The sequence below is a fragment of the Atractosteus spatula genome, unplaced genomic scaffold (genome assembly GCF_055471065.1).
Source record: "Atractosteus spatula isolate fAtrSpa1 unplaced genomic scaffold, fAtrSpa1.hap1 Scaffold_31, whole genome shotgun sequence".
Lineage (NCBI taxonomy): Eukaryota > Metazoa > Chordata > Actinopteri > Semionotiformes > Lepisosteidae > Atractosteus > Atractosteus spatula.
Genome location: NW_028296859.1, coordinates 278,510 through 294,814, shown reverse-complemented (window position 1 = coordinate 294,814; position 16,305 = coordinate 278,510). Strand labels below are relative to the sequence as shown.

The 16,305-nt window shown below is 48.9% G+C and overlaps 3 non-coding genes and 2 pseudogenes across 3 annotated transcripts; 2 read left to right on the top strand and 3 right to left on the bottom strand.

Moving 5' to 3' along the window:
- Positions 1–202: 202 nt before the first annotated feature.
- On the bottom strand, positions 203–321 carry LOC148807444 (5S ribosomal RNA; annotated as a pseudogene).
- Positions 322–858: 537 nt separating this feature from the next.
- Positions 859–977, bottom strand: LOC148807443 (5S ribosomal RNA; annotated as a pseudogene).
- Positions 978–12,630: 11,653 nt separating this feature from the next.
- On the bottom strand, positions 12,631–12,702 carry trnah-gug (transfer RNA histidin (anticodon GUG)). The gene has a single exon. It is a non-coding gene; the product is annotated as a tRNA-His (tRNA).
- Positions 12,703–12,903: 201 nt separating this feature from the next.
- trnae-uuc (transfer RNA glutamic acid (anticodon UUC)) lies at positions 12,904–12,975 on the top strand. The gene has a single exon. It is a non-coding gene; the product is annotated as a tRNA-Glu (tRNA).
- Positions 12,976–13,428: 453 nt separating this feature from the next.
- On the top strand, positions 13,429–13,501 carry trnav-cac (transfer RNA valine (anticodon CAC)). The gene has a single exon. It is a non-coding gene; the product is annotated as a tRNA-Val (tRNA).
- The last annotated feature ends 2,804 nt before the right edge of the window (positions 13,502–16,305 follow it).

Sequence of the window (16,305 nt, the reverse complement as noted above, 5' to 3'; positions counted from 1 at the left end):
CACCCAGGCACCTGCCGTTAAAGGTTATGGGATGTAGAGATACAGTATATAAGGTTCATGATGAGAATAAAAAACGCTCATGCTAATACACAAGCACCTGTGTCTCACCAAAGCTGACAAATAAAAAGCCAAAAAGCCGCACTGCACGTGTGAAAAGGAGAATGAGCGAGTGAGCGAAGATAGGGTGCCTCCTGCAATTAAAGGCTTACAGCACCTGGTATTCCCAGGCGGTCTCCCATCCAAGTACTAACCAGGCCCATCCCTGTTTAGCTTCCCAGATCAGACAAGATCAGGCGTGCTCAAGGGGGTGTGGCCGTAAGCCAGCGCAAGGCTCGCTGGCACCCTTCTTATAGAGAGGACAGCTCCGTCACCTCTTTTACGACGCTGCTTTTTTTCCCTTGCGTTTTTCTCTTCTTCCCACGTTCTCTCTCTTCACTGCCTTCGTCCCTGCTCTATTTCACTTCAGCCTTTCACTCTTGCTTCCTTCCAATGAGGACGGAGCTGCGGGAGAAAGGGCGCTATAGAGGATCGCTGTGGAGAGCTGCTGCTTTGCTTTGACATCTGAGCTCTGTGGAAAACGATCTCAATACAATTCTGAAAAACGCGACTCCCCGAACGCCAGCCGAACAAGTCTCCACAGCCGAAGCGCTGTGTCTCTTTTCAGCTGGCGATAAACCTTTCCTCGATCCTTTGCGGACTTGTAAAACTGTTCATGATCAGAATAAAAAACGCTCACGCTAATACACAAGCACCCGTGTCTCGCCAAAGCTGACAAATAAACAGACGGAAAAGCCGCACTGCTCGTGTGAACAGGGGAATGAGTGAGCGAGCGGGGATAGGGCGCCTCCTGTGCTTAAAAGCTTACAGCACCTGGTATTTCCAGGCGGTCTCCCATCCAAGTACTAACCAGGCCCATCCCTGTTTAGCTTCCGAAATCAGACAAGATCAGGCGTGCTCAAGGGGGTGTGGCCGTAAGCCAGCGCAAGGCTCGCTGGCACCCTTCTTATAGAGAGGACAGCTCCGTCACCTCTTTTACGACGCTGCTTTTTTTCCCTTGCGTTTTTCTCTTCTTCCCACGTTCTCTCTCTTCACTGCCTTCGTCCCCGCTCTATTTCACTTCAGCCTTTCACTTGTAGCGGCAATGGTTGTTAATAAGACAGAATTAAGTGTTGCTGTGCTTTTTCTAATGAGGCCCCATCTCTCTGTTCATCTCTGTGGTGCAGCCACAGAGAAACTATTCATGCAGGCTCATTTAAAGATGTTTTCTTTTGATAAGGGACAGCTCCCAAATGGGGATGCACTTAGCTAAGCTTAGCTATCATGATCAATGGTCATCCATTGGCGCCTATCTGTCTGGGGTGTGCCAGATGGACATCTGGACTGCATTCCTAAGTGTCAGGAGTAAGTGACTCACATCTCAACTTGATCAACCAATCAGGGACTGGTAGGGCCGAGTAACCCACGTGGGACTCTGATGCCCATGGAACTTTCAGCCAATGAACGAGCTGAAGTTCCTCCAGGTAAAAACAGGCAACACAGAGGGCCTGAGAGACTATTTCCTGGACTTTTCTAAAGGGAATTCAAAGGAGAATTCCAGGGCAGGACGGCCCAGGACCAAAAGGCTCCCAAGGGCAGGACATTCTCGCAGCGCGCCTCCTGACCATCCTAAGACTCAGCCCGGACAACCACGGAACGGCCAGTGTGTCCGAGTGCCAGAACTTTCTTTTGTTCTAAGAGTCTAGAGCGGAGGTTGCCAGAGAGTAACCAGAGGATCCACCTGAGGTAAGCACCAGCAGCAAGCCTTGTGAACAGGTCGGAACTGTGGACAGCTGAATCACTATTCAGAACTAGCGCTTCATCAGGAATGAACCGGTCCTCTTCCTGACTTGCTGGGACCCACAGTCATCTTTTCTCCTATGCACAAACTTTGCTAGTTAAAGCCAACACTAACTAGCCGGTCAGTGAGCATCTGCAGCACAGCACAGCCTGGCACGGAGCCAGAGAGCCCGCAGGAGATCTGAATCCCCAGAGATTGGATGAGTATTCAACTTCAATGCATTACAGCTTGAGAATTCAATTGTTATCCCATCCAGTTGATATCAATTTAATTCCTAAGAGTTATGTACTTGTTTTCAGTATCTAATGTAGAAGTTGTAACCAAGTTCACTTTATGAAACGATCTAAATGAATGATATACTGAACGTATGTCCTCTTGACATATGTAACTCTTTGTAACTGATTGTATATATACCTTTTGTATTCTGATAACCCTCTCGATAAGATCTGTTAGGTTTATATGCATATTTTATGTATTAATAAATGTATCCTCGTGTATTAGTACCCGTGGGTGTGTGCGTTGTTTGAGTTATATCGCATGGTTGGATTCTAAGGCCATCAAAAGAATCATTTTGTGATTTACGGCTACAATTAATAAATGTCCCCGTACATGCCCAAACCCTACAGAACTGGTGCCTTCAGAGAGCACACTACATTTATTGGCATCCCTGGACTCATTTCAGTCATACCTGGGCTATGGTAAGACTAAAATGAGTCAACCAAGCGGAATAATTCAATATAAAACGCCGCGGGTTTCATACGCGACAATACAGTGTGCTGAAAGCCGAAAGGAAAAAAGTTCCCCTTGCTCTTTAAGCAGTGCTTGATTGTTTTGTGATCTTTTGCGATCTACCGGGTTGATTGCATACTTGATCTTGTGGTTTTCTGTGGTAGAACTGTGATTTCGTACTTAAAAGTAATACTCTTTAAGTTTAACGATGGTTGCTAAAAGGTCTGAATTCGAGTCGCTATTAAGCACTCTCTCTAGCAGCGACAGGTCTGACCACGATCTCCGTCATATCTCCGTCAGCGGAGAAGCTAGGAGAATAAACCTCCATTCTCTGAGAGAGCTAGCGAAGGACATGGAGAGATTTGACCTGCAGTGTCAGAGAATAATATCGAGAGGTATATTCAAGACCTCAGGTATACCCTGCAGTACCTGCCAAACGCCACAGAACAGGAGAAAGTGTTTCTGGTCAGGAAAACTAGCAGCAGAGCTGTACATGAGTGGATGGCTAGGCAGATGAAGAACGTCTGTGATGACTTTGAAGAGCTGTGTCAAGCACTTATCCGAGAATACAGTGCGTTTATTGACCCGACTGCCGCGATAGCCGCCGCCCTTAACATTAAGCACGAGAGAGCATAGTCCCCTCGCGAATATTAGGAGAGACTTAGACGAACTTATTTTGCAGGGCAAATGATGAGGGTTGTGAAGAGAACACACATTTCAAGGGTTTATTCATTGCGAATCTCCACCCGTCAGTCAGAAAGATGATCTTAATGCATACAGATGCACAGACCATGAAAATGACCGATATTAAGAGATTAGTGCAGAAAGCCTGGGAGTATGATGTCCAAAGTCGCTTTGAGCAAAAAGGTGCTAAAGCGACTGTGTTCGCCGTCAGAGCCAGCAGGGTTAATTCCCCCCTGCTCGAAGGAGCACAGGCTCCTGAGCTGGCTAAGCCCCGTTCCAAAGCAGGCACACAGGACCGCACCCAGCGTCCTAAGTGCCATGAGAACACCGGGGAAGGGAAAGGGCTAGATAAAGCTGAACAAAAGGATTCAGTAGCCGCCCGCCTGGCCAGGCTTGAACAAGTTTTATTAGGACAGAGACAACCGCTCCCCAAGGCTGCCAGAAGCGTGAATGAGCTGATACTCTCCACTGGAGGAGGCGGAGACCCGCCCCCTCTCCCCCCCTCAGTCTATCTGATTGAGCGGAAGGGTTCCTGCCTGGATGAGGTCAGCCACTCGCAAGCGAGAGCTTACTCCACCCCTGAAGTCACAGAGCAGGCAGTAAAACAGAGAGGAAAAGCAGGAAGCTTTTACCTCAAGGCTGCCATGGGAGATGTCTTACACAGTGAGACATTGATTGACACTGAGGTTGAAAGGTGTTTGATGTCATACAGCAAGCTCAAACGGGTAGAAAAAGAAAAGGGCATGCGACTCAGAGATGAACCTTTGGTGGATCACCAGAAAGGCAAGGTGTGGAAACAGGTCAAGGCTCCTAAGCCTTTTGTACAGAAGGAAAGGGGGGCCAAGAGGCAGACTGTGCTCACACAGTGCCCACTGAACACAGAAGCCTTTGTGGAGATTCCTTCTGTTCCCTCTGGACAAGAAATAAAAATATTTTCTTGTTCCCCGGATATACAGGGAAGTCATGTCCCGGCTGAGGTCACAACAGCCTCCATGCCACAGGAGCGGTGCTCCAAGCAGCCGCCTGATCCACCAGGTAAAGCACACCCCTTTTACATCCCTAAAGAGGAGCAGATCTCCCCACCTGGCGATGAAAAGGAGCTTTCCCTGTGCACCCTGGCACCCAAGAGGGGTCAGGACCACCACCGTGCAGTGGTGGAAGGGATCCAGATGGCAGGAGAGCAGGTTGGTGATGTAGCCCTCACCCTTAGCCCTGAGAGGTCCTCTATTAGTGAGGATGTGCTTGAGCAGCTGTCACAGGGCCACCGCCAGGTGCCCCTGGTGCAACATTCACAGGTTAGAGAGGAGGTCCAGCTGGACGCTGAGACTACTGCGCTGTGGACACACCTGATCCCAGATGCCGATTCCCTCTGCTGTGACCCAGGGAACCTGCAGTCAGGTAACATTATTTCTCACAACTACCAGGTAGTGAGTGAGATTGACCTGATTGTTCCTGCCTCAACGGCAGTGTTTCCAACACACCCAGTCCCCCGGAAGGGACAGGGAATGAAAGCCGAGCCGGTTTTCTTACAGCCACCAGCTCAGTCTGTCAGTCTGAGTCTGACCAACAGTGGTTCAGCCAGATTGGAGCTGGATGGTCAAGCCACCCGCCTGCCAGTGCAGGACATCGCAAAGAGGGGTGTCAGAATCCCCGCCTGCACTGACATGGGCCTGGTGGGTGATAGTAAGTTCAAAGACAGTGAACTAGCTATCCCAGTGCTGGGGAAGCTTCCTGAACCCCTAGCTAGGGAAGGGGGGAGCGAGCAGGTGTCCTACACCCACACCCAGCGAACGATTGTAAACATGCCGATAGAGGGATTCCTCAATCAGGAAGTGTGCAGGGTTTACTTGAACAGTGAGAATGAGGTAACAATCCCAGATCACTCAGGTGCTCCAGATGACCACTCAGCCGAGGGTCAGGCATGCTCCACAGCTGCACTGCCCCCTGCAGGGTTCCTAGAGCACAGGCATGAACAATGAACAAATCGAAAAAGCAGATGCCCTGGAAATGGAGGAGCAGCATCAGCAGCTGCGTCAGATCCCCCCAGATTTCCAGGATGTTGGTGTCCAGGATGCCACACGGCATACTGAGAAAGACACCATGTACATGCTGCGCCAGCTTAGAAAGGTGACAGTCACTCAGAAGGAGATGACTGGGATTAGCCACCCTAAAAGACTTTTGGGAGGACTGATTGCTGCCACCACTGTTGTGTATTTGCTATTTCTGGTAGGTTTGTTTGCTACTGGCACTCTCACCCTGACTGCCCCAAGAAGGCAGGTGTCAGAGATGCCCGAGGGTAGTGACAGACGGTATTAACAGCAGCAAAAGTTGGAAAGCTTAGGGAAAACCCTACAGGCAACTGCCTATGCAACAGGGTTAAACCTTATTCCCCAACCAGTGGACATGATTGTTGGTGTTATACAGTGGGTTTATGCTTGTGTGCAACTGGCCAGAATGTTGACACAAGACCTGTTAAGGGAGATTAGTGCCACTGTAGCCAGTCTAGCCATGGCACAATTCCCAACCCACTTGATTCCACTCAGTAGAGGAGTATGTGACATTAACCTCCCCATCGCTCATAGCTCACCTAGAAGGCAATCCAAGATTGAATTCGGTTCCAAATCTTGAGATGGGTATAGCTACCAAAGCTATCCATTGGCTGTGTCTAAATGATTCACCAATGAAGGGTGTAAAGCTACTAATGGGCAGAGGGAGGTTAATGAACCCCATGAAGAGCAGGTGGGAAGTAAATGGCTGGTCAGCACACCACATTTAACTGTCACCATGACTTGTGACAGGCATGATACAGCTACCACAATGCAGCTAACTAACCAACAGTCTCCTGCAAGTTCCCAAGGAGGCCATAGTACAGCTTGGTAACTTAACACTGTACGGTCTGGAACCAGACAACATAAGACCAAACTTGAGGTCGCGGATGCCTTCAGGTGCCACACTATTGAATTGGATAGAAATCCAAGAAACAGTAAGCCCTGAAGAGGTACAGGTAGTTAGTTTGCTTTAATGGAACAAACCTCCAACCCACCCTGGCAGATACCCAACACAGGTGTCGTGGTTTACCGGGGGGCTGGGAACAGGAACTGTTGTTATTGTAACACTACTGCCAGGTAGCTGGATCATAACTGGATGTACTCTGAATGCTGTACTCTTACATCAAGATGTACTCCGGGTAGCATGAATGAGTCAAAGGTACCATGTCAAAAGAAAGGAAGTTACTTCTTCCCAAATTTCTGCCTACAGAGGTATCAGATATTGACAGTGAACTTCCTGATGTGTAATGCCTAGAATGAGACGATGTCTCCTACCGTGTTTATACATACTCCAGATGTTATTCATCCTGTTTGTTCCCAATGCTGGTTCCTGTATGAATTCTCGAGGAGTAATGTGGAGATTTAAGGTTAATGTCCTAATGACAAGGGACATCACTTAACTCTGTTTTGTTTTGAAGGCAACAATGCCTCAGGACCTCGTGACCTTCAAAAAGGGGGGATATGTAATGGCAATGCTTATTAATAAGACAGAATTAAGTGTTGCTGTGCTTTCCCAAATGATGCCCCATCTCCCTCTTCATCTCTGTGGTGCAGCCACAGAGAAACTATTCATGCAGGCTGATTTAAAGATGTTTTCTTTTGATAAGGGACAGCTCCCAAATGGGGATGCACTTAGCTAAGCCTGGCTATCATGATCAATGGTCATCCATTGGCGCCTATCTGTCTAGGGAGTGCCAGATGGACATCTGGACTGCATTCCTAGGTGTCAGGAGTAAGTGACTCATATCCCACCTTGATCAACCAATCAGGGACCGGTAGGGCCGAGTAACGCACGTGGGACTCTGATGCCCATGGAACTTTCTGCCAATGAACGAGCTGAAGTTCCTCCAGGTAAAAACAGGCAACACAGAGGGCCTGAGAGACTATTTCGGACAATTTTAAAGGGAATTCAAAGGAGAATTCCAGGGCAGGGCGGCCCAGGAACAGAAGGCTCCCAAAGGCAGGACATTCTCGCAGCGCGCCTCCTGACCATCCTGAGACTCAGCCCGGACAACCACGGAACGGCCAGTGTGTCCGAGTGCCAGAACTTTACTCTGTTCTAAGAGTCTAGAGCGGAGGTTGCCAGAGAGTAACCAGAGGATCCACCCGAGGTTAGCACCAGCAGCAAGCCTCGTGAACAGGTCGGAACTGTGGACAGGTGAATCACTATTCAGAACTATCTCTTCATCAGGAACGAACTGGTCCTCTTCCTGACCTGCTGGGACCCACAGTCATCTTTTCTCTTGTGCGCAAACTTTGCAAGTTAAAGCCAACACTAACTAGCCGGTTAGTGAGCATCAGCAGCGCACTGTCGCAAGCCGCACAGCACAGCCTGGCACGGAGCCAGAGAGCACGGATTGGACAGTTTAGAAGCCTGCAACTGTTTCTTTGAGCCCGCAGGAGATCTGAATCCCCAGAGATTGGATGAGTATTCAACTCAATGCATTACAGCTCGAGAATTCAATTGTTACCCCAACCAGTTGATATCAATTTTATTCCTAAGAGTTATGTACTTGTTTTCAGTATCTAATGTAGAAGTTGTAACCAAGTTCACTTTATGAAATGGTCTAAATGAATGATACACCGAACGTATGTTCTCTTGATATATGTAACTCTTGGTAACTGACTGAATATATACCTTTTGTATTCTGATAACCCTCTCGATAAGATCTGTTAGGTTTATATGCATATTCTATGTATTAATAAATGTATCCTCGTGTATTAGTACCTGAGTGTGTGCGTTGTTTAAATTATATCGCATGGTTGGATTCTAAAGCCATCAAAAGAATCAATTTTGTGATTTACAGCTACAATTAATAATTGTCCCAGTAAATGCCCAAACCCTACAGAACTGGTGCCTTCAGAGAGCACACTACACCTGATTGTTCCTTAGGCTGGGACAGCAGATCATAATCTGCTCTCTTATTATTGAGAGACTGGCTCACTCCTGTCTGTTCCTCAGGTTGGGACAGGAGATCACACACTGTATTATTATTATTGAGAGACGGGCTGACTGTCTGTTCCTCAGGCTGGGACAGTGGATCACACACTATATTATTATTACTGAGAGACAGGCTCACTTTCAATTCCCCAGACTGGGACAGGAGATCACACACTGTATTATTACTGAGAGACAGGCTCACTCTGTTCCTTATGCTGGGACAGGAGATCACACTCTGTATTATTATTATTGAGAGACAGGCTCACTGTCTGTTGCTCAGACTGGGACAGGAGATCACACGGTTTATTAATATTATTGTTGAGAGACATGCTCACTGTCTGTTCCTCTAGCTGGGACAGGAAATGACACACTGTATTATTAGTATTGAGAGACAGGCTCAGTGTTCCCCAGGCTGGGACTGGAGATCACACACTGTATTATTATTATTGAGATACAGACTCACTGTCTGTTCCTCTTGCTGGGACTGGAGATCACACACTGTTCTATTATTATTGAGAGACATGCTCACTGTTTGTTCCTCAGACTGGGACAGGAGATCACACACTGTATTATTATTATTGAGAGACAGGTTCACTGTCTGTTCCTCAGGCTGGGACAGGAGATCACACACTGTATTATTATTATTGAGAGACAGGCCCTCTGTTCCTCAGGCTGGGACAGGAGATCACACTGTATTATTATTATTGAGAGACAAGCTCACTGTTCCTCAGGTTGGTACAGAAGATCACACTGTATTATTATTATTGACAGATAAACTCACTGTTCCTCAGGCTGGGACAGTAGATCACACTGTATTATTATTATTGAGAGTCTGGCTCACTGTTCCCCAGTCTGGGACAGGAGGTCACACAAGGTATTGTTATTAGTGAGAGAAAGGCTCGATGTCTGTTCCTCAGGCTAGTACAGGAGATCACGCACTGTATTATTATTATTGAGATACAGGCTCACTGTCTGTTCCTCAGGCTGGGACAGTAGATCACACTGTATTATTATTATTGAGAGACAGGCTCACTGTCTGTTCCTCAGGCTGGGGCAGGATATCACACACTGTATTATTAGTATTGAGAGATAGCCTCTGTGTTCCTCAGGCTGGGACAGTAGATCACACTGTATTATTATTATTGAGAGTCTGGCTCACTGTTCCCCAGTCTGGGACAGGAGGTCACACACTGTATTATTATTATTGAGAGAAAGGCTCGCTGTCTGTTCCTCAGGCTAGTACAGGAGATCACGCACTGTATTATTATTATTGAGAGACAGGCTCACTGTTTGTTCCTCAGACTGGGACAGGACATTCCACACTGGATTATTATTATTGAGAGACAGGTTCACTGTCTGTTCCTCAGGCTGGGACAGGAGATCACACACTGTATTATTATTATTGAGAGACAGGTTCACTGTCTGTTCCTCAGGCTGGGACAGGAAATCACACACTGTATTATTATTATTGAGAGACAGGCTCACTGTCTGTTCCTCAGGCTGGGACAGGAGATCACACACTGTATTATTATTATTGAGAGACAGGTTCACTGTCTGTTCCTCAGGCTGGGACAGGAAATCACACACTGTATTATTATTATTGAGAGACAGGCCCTCTGTTCCTCAAGCTGGGACAGGAGATCACACTGTATTATTATTCTTGAGAGACAAGCTCACTGTTCCTCAGGCTTGGACAGGAGATGACACACTGTATTATTATTATTGAGAGACAGGCTTACTGTCTTTTCCTCAGGCTGGGACAGGAAGTCACACACTGAATTATTATTATTGAGAGACAAGCTCACTGTCTGTTCCTCAGGCTGGGACAGGAGATCACACACTGTATTATTATTATCGAGAGACCTGCTCTTTCCTGACTGTTCCTTAGGCTGTTACAGGAGATCATAATCTGCTTTATTATTATTGAGAGACTGGCTCACTCCTGTGTGTTCCTCAGGTTGGGACAGGAGATCACACACTGTATTATTATTATTGAGAGACGGGCTCACTGTCTGTTCCTCAGGCTGGGACAGGAGGTCACACACTGTATTATTATTATTGAGAGACAGGCTCACTGTCTGTTCCTCAGGCTGGGACAGGAAGTCACACACTGTATTATTATTATTGAGAGACAGGCTCACTGTCTGTTCCTCAGGCTGGGACAGGAGATCACACAGTTTATTCATATTATTGTTGAGAGACATGCTCACTGTCTGTTCCTCAGGCTGGGACAGGAGATCACACACTGTATTATTATTATTGAGAGACAGGCTCACTGTCTGTTCCTCAGGCTGGGACAGGAAGTCACACAGTTTATTCATATTATTGTTGAGAGACATGCTCACTGTCTGTTCCTCAGGCTGGGACAGGAGGTCACACACTGTATTATGATTATTATTGAGAGACAGGTTCGCTGTCTGTTCCTGAGGCTGGGACAGGAGATCACACACTGTATTATTATTATTGAGAGACAGGCTCACAGTTCCTCAGGCTGGGACAGGAGATCACACTGTATTATTATTATTGAGACAAGCTCACTGTTCCTCAGGCTGGGACAGGAGATCACACTGTATTATTATTATTGACAGATAAACTCACTGTTCCTCAGCCTGGGACAGTAGATCACACTGTATTATTATTATTGAGAGTCTGGCTCACTTTCCCCCAAGCTGGGACAGGAGGTCACAAACTGTATTATTATTATTGAGAGACATGGTCACTGTCTGTTCCATTGGCTGGGGCAGGGAATCACACACTGTATTATTAGTATTGAGAGATAGGCTCAGTGTTCCCCAGGCTGGGACAGGAGATCCCCCACTTGATTATTATTATTGAGAGACAGGCTCGCTGTCTGCTCCTCAGGCTGGGACAGGAGATCACACACTGTTGTAGTGTGCTCTCACGAGGCACCAGTTCTGTAGGGGGTTGTGCATTTACTGGGACAATTATTAGTTGTGGCAGTAAATCACAAAATTGATTCTTTTATTGGTCTTAGAATCCAACCATGCGATATAACTCAAACAACGCATACACAGGTACTAATACACGAGGATACATTTATTAATATATAGAATATGCATGTAAACCAAACAGATCTTATCGTAAGGGTTATCAGAATACAAAAGATATAAATTCATTCAGTTACAAAGAGTTACACATATCAAGAGGACATACGTTCGGTATATCATTCATTTAGACCGTTTCGTAATTGAACTTGTTTACAACTTCTACATTAGATACTCAAAACAAGGACATAACCCTAAGGAAATAAATTGATATCAACTGGTTGGGATAACAATTGATTTCTCAAGCAGTAATGCAGTGAAGTTGAATACTCACTGACGGTGGGCTTGTTTTCCCACCGTTTCCGTAGTGGTTATCACGTTTGCTTCATACGTGAAAGATACCTGGTTTGAAACCGGGTGGAAACAGGCCAGTTTCGTTTGTTGGCACGCACTCTTTGGGGATTCACCTAGCGCTGTGAACACTCTCCCGCTCCTCTTGGTGCGCTCCTGCCACAACACAGGAAGGCTGGAGCAGGTGGCTGGGGGCGATGCGCAAAGCCGAAATAACTCCGTTGGGTGAGCGTTCGACTGAAGATCTAAAGGTCCCTGGTTTGATCATGGGTTTCGGTATTTTGTTTCATCGCGCCCTTTGTTCCTCTCTCCAGTGCCCCCTGCCTAAAGTGACGCTTCCCTTTCTCAGCCCGAAACGCAAGCGAGACACCAGCAGCGGTCCCTGCAGGTTTCCGTAGTGTAGCGGCTATCACGTTCGCCTAACACGCGAAAGGTCCCCGGTTCGAGACTGGGCGGAAACAGCCTCTTTTTGCACGCTCCTGTACTTCACAGAGGTCTTGAGCGACCGGTCATTTGTTCCCAATGTATTTCCGGTGCCTTCATGCACTCTTGTACCAAACGCACGTTCCTTCTGTACGCGGAGCCGATCATTTGCAATTGGGCTGTGCCGACAGACCAGGACGAGCTCTGTCGGCTCAAAAGCAGCGCAGGACCTGCAACAACAACAGAAAGATTAGCATCCAGCGGGGGCCTCTTAGTGAGCCCAAGATCTCATCAAGAATCGGCTCCAGCAACAGGGCTGGGCGCATTGTTCCATTCTCCGACCACTCTCGGTGTAAACAAGTCCCTCCTGGTCTCTGCTTGAAATGCACTTTCCTGCGTTTGCTTTGGTGTAACTGGCTTCCCCTGCATGGGCGAATGTGAAGAAGATCCTTAGTAAGTCATTGAAGAAAACCGAGAAGAGGTCAGAGTGGCCTCTGTCGTTCATCAACGATCCAGTCAGGCAGTACTCCTCTGTAAAGCGCCGTTCCTTCACATCGATTGGCTTTTTTTTGCCTTCATTCGCGCAAGTAGAAAAAGCAGACGCCCCTATTCTGCCGTGACCCGGATTCGAACCGGGGTTGTTGCGGCCACAACGCAAAGTACTGACCACTATACGATCACGGCGAGTTACCGATACCCACGTGGCAGGGCGGAAAAGGCTGTGCTCTCTTCGTGTGACCTAATTCGGAAAAGTCCTGACGTTGCATTTCAACTGAGCCCCAGTATACATCGACCCTTCGACACTCTGAGTGACAACTCTCTTGCGCGTTTTCTCATATTTATGTAGTTTGCTTGCATGATGCCCGGAACAGCAGGGGTGTGTGCTCCCATATGGTCTAGCGGTTAGGATTCCTGGTTTTCACCCAGGCGGCCCGGGTTCGACTCCCGGTATGGGAACCTGTCAGTTTTGCCTCCTGCTTTCCAAAAGATCAGCACCGTGTACGAAGGAGCCGCATTAAAACCACTCGAACGTGCAAAACACGCGAGAAGAGGGGGCGCTTGTTTCCAACCGAAGACTTCTCGCGTGTGAGACGAGCTGATCATCCCTGCAGGAGGTGGGAGGGTTACTCTGGTAGACAGGGCTGACCTTCGGCAATAGGATTTATACTCTCCAAGATGATATTTGCACTTTCTGGAGAGGCGATTTTCTCCACTTCAGTAGCCCGATTTCGTCGATTGCGTGGAGAGGGCTGTAGAATGTGGCGCCGCCTTTCCTGCTCCGTCCATGACAGGCGTGCTGGTCTCTGGAGAGAGAGCACGGTCCATCAGCGCACTCCAATAAAGGCACTGGAAGCAGCTGAATCGCATTGGCGAAGCTCAGCGCTGGGCCGCTGGGCAGGGATTGCCACCGTTTCCGTAGTGTAGTGGTTATCACGTTCGCCTCACACGCGAAAGGTCCCCGGTTCGAAACCGGGCGGAAACAGACCGGCTTCCTTTGTCAGCACGCACAAAAGGGGATTGGGGATTCGCCTAGCGCAGTGATCGAACAGACCCACTCACCTCTTAGTGTGGCGGGATCTGCACAGTGCATGTCGCAGCGCATCCTGCTTTCACTTCAATGCGCGTCCTGATGTACCCCAGTCTCCCGCGTGACAGGTGGGGATAATCACCACTATACTAACGAGGAAGACATCGCTCTCTCCGACCCCCGGCATCGTGTCCCGACCCACCGTGCTGGAAGCCGACGCCTGCTGTGATTCCTTTACGGAGCAGAAATGACAACCGAAGAGCCGAGAGATCATTTCAGCATTTCGCGTCTGAACAGAAAACACAAACGACCAACTCGGAATGATTTGCCTTTGACGCTTATCAAAGCGTTCTTTGTGCATCGAACAGACCCACTCACCTCTTAGTGTGGCGGGATCTGCACAGTGCATGTCGCAGCGCTTCCTGCTTTCACTTCAATGTGCTTCCTGATGTCGAGTCGTGTGCCGTGCGGAGGCTCTGAAAGCGAGAGCAATGAAAAGGTGCACGGCGCTGTGAAAGAAAACAGAGAAGTGAAAGGCAGTCCTTTCTCTAAGGACGTAAAAGAAAAGCTTTCTACTCCCCGTCAGGGAATCGAACCCTGGTCTCCCGCGTGACAGGCGGGAATACTTGCCACTATACTAACAAGGATGACACCACACTCGCCGATCCTCGGCATCGTGTCCCGACCCAGCGTGCTGGAAGGCGACGCGTGCTGTGATTCCTTTACGGAACAGAAATGACAACCGAGGAGCCGAGAGATCATGTCAGCATTTCGCGTCTGAACGGAAAACACAAACGACCAACTCGGAATGACTTGCTTTTGACGCTTTTCAAAGCGTTCTTTGTGCACGACGACTGCGCCGCCTAGCAGATACAGATGGGTTGTACAACTCTGAACTAGCAAATGGAAGAGGGCTAAGCCCCCTCTCTTTTAGCCCAGGTTCGATCTGTCTCCCAGAATCACCAGGGCGCACGCACACACACCCGTGCCGTTGAAGTGCTCTGCTTCATTTCTAAGGGCAACTCAACATTCACTCCTACCCCGAGAACAGAAAAGACAGCGTCCGCAGCAACAACAGCTCAGGTCTCTGCACAGGAGCTAAGCTGCCCCCATCTCCTCTGCTCTGCGGCTCCTGCGGAGTGGAGTCCTGCCTGGAGCCGTGTTTGCAGGCGGCGGCTCCCCGCGCTCTGTCTGTGCGTCCAAGAGCTCCTGGGAGGAAGAGAGAGCCCTCCCACTCGGGGGCTTTTCCACGGTCTGTGTGAGGAGGGGCGGGTGTGTCCAGTAGCTTATCGAGCAGAAGCCTGGGGCGGCGGAGAGCTGTGATCGTGCAGACCTTGAGGTGTCACCTCTTTGTCTGCTTTCCCGCCCCCCCTCCGCCCAAGCTCTGCTCCAGAGTAGCCCGGCAACCCCTCACACCTGCATGTGTCACAACCTAAGGTGTGGTCATGAGACACCCATGGGGTGCTGTTCTGTTCTTGCTAATTGTTTCCTGCCCGTCGCAGGCAGGAGTCCATGCGAGGAAGATGCGCTGGACAGAGCTCAGAGGGCGCAGCTGGGTGGCTTTCCTTCTGAGTGACGTTCCTGCAACACTCTCCCGCTCCTCTTGGTGCGCTCATGCCGCAACACAGGAAGGCTGGAGCAGGTGGCTGTGGGCTTTGTGCACTGTCGAAATAGCTCAGTTGGGAGAGCGTTAGACTGAAGATCTAAAGGTCCCTGGTTCGATCCCGGGTTTTGGCATTTTGTTTCATCGCGCCCTTTGTTCCTCTCTCCAGCGCCCCCTGCCTAAAGTGACGCTTCCCTTTCTCAGCGCGAAACGCAAGCGAGACACCAGCAGTGGTCCCTGCAGGTTTCCGTAGTGTAGCGGCTATCACGTTCGCCTAACACGCGAAAGGTCCCCGGTTCTTGTTGCACGCTCCTGTACTTCACAGAGGTCTTGAGCGACCGGTCATTTGTTCCCAATGTATTTCCGGTGCCTTTATGCACTCTTGTACCAAACGCACGTTCCTTCTGTACGCGGAGCCGATCATTTGCAATTGGGCTGTGCCGACAGACCAGAACGAGCTCTGTCGGCTCAAAAGCAGCGCAGGACCTGCAAGAACAACAGAAAGATTAGCATCCAGTGAGCCCAAGATCTCATCAAGAATCGGCTCCAGCAACAGGGCTGGGCGCATTGTTCCATTCTCCGACCACTCTCGGTGTAAACAAGTCCCTCCTGGTCTCTGCTTGAAAGGCACTTTCCTGCGTTTGCTTTGGTGTAACTGGCTTCCCCTGCATGGGCGAATGTGAAGAAGATCCTTAGTAAGTCATTGAAGAAAACCGAGAAGAGGTCGGAGTGGCCTCTGTCGTTCATCAACGATCCAGTCAGGCAGTACCCCTCTGTAAAGCGCCGTTCGTTCACATCGATTGGCTTTTTTTTGCCTTCATTTGCGCAAGTAGTAAAAGCAGACGCCCCTATTCTGCCGTGACCCGGATTCGAACCAGGGTTGTTGCGGCCACAACGCAAAGTACTGACCACTATACGATCACGGCGAGTTACCGATACACACATGGTAGGGCGGAAAAGGCTGTGCTCTCTTCGTGTGACCTAATTCGGAAAAGTCCTGACATTGCATTTCAACTGAGCCCCAGTATACATCGACCCTTCGACACTCTGAGTGACAACTCTCTTGCGTGTTTTCTCATATTTATGTAGTTTGCTTGCATGATGCCCGGAATAGCGGGGTTGTGTGCTCCCATATGGTCTAGCGGTTAGGATTCCT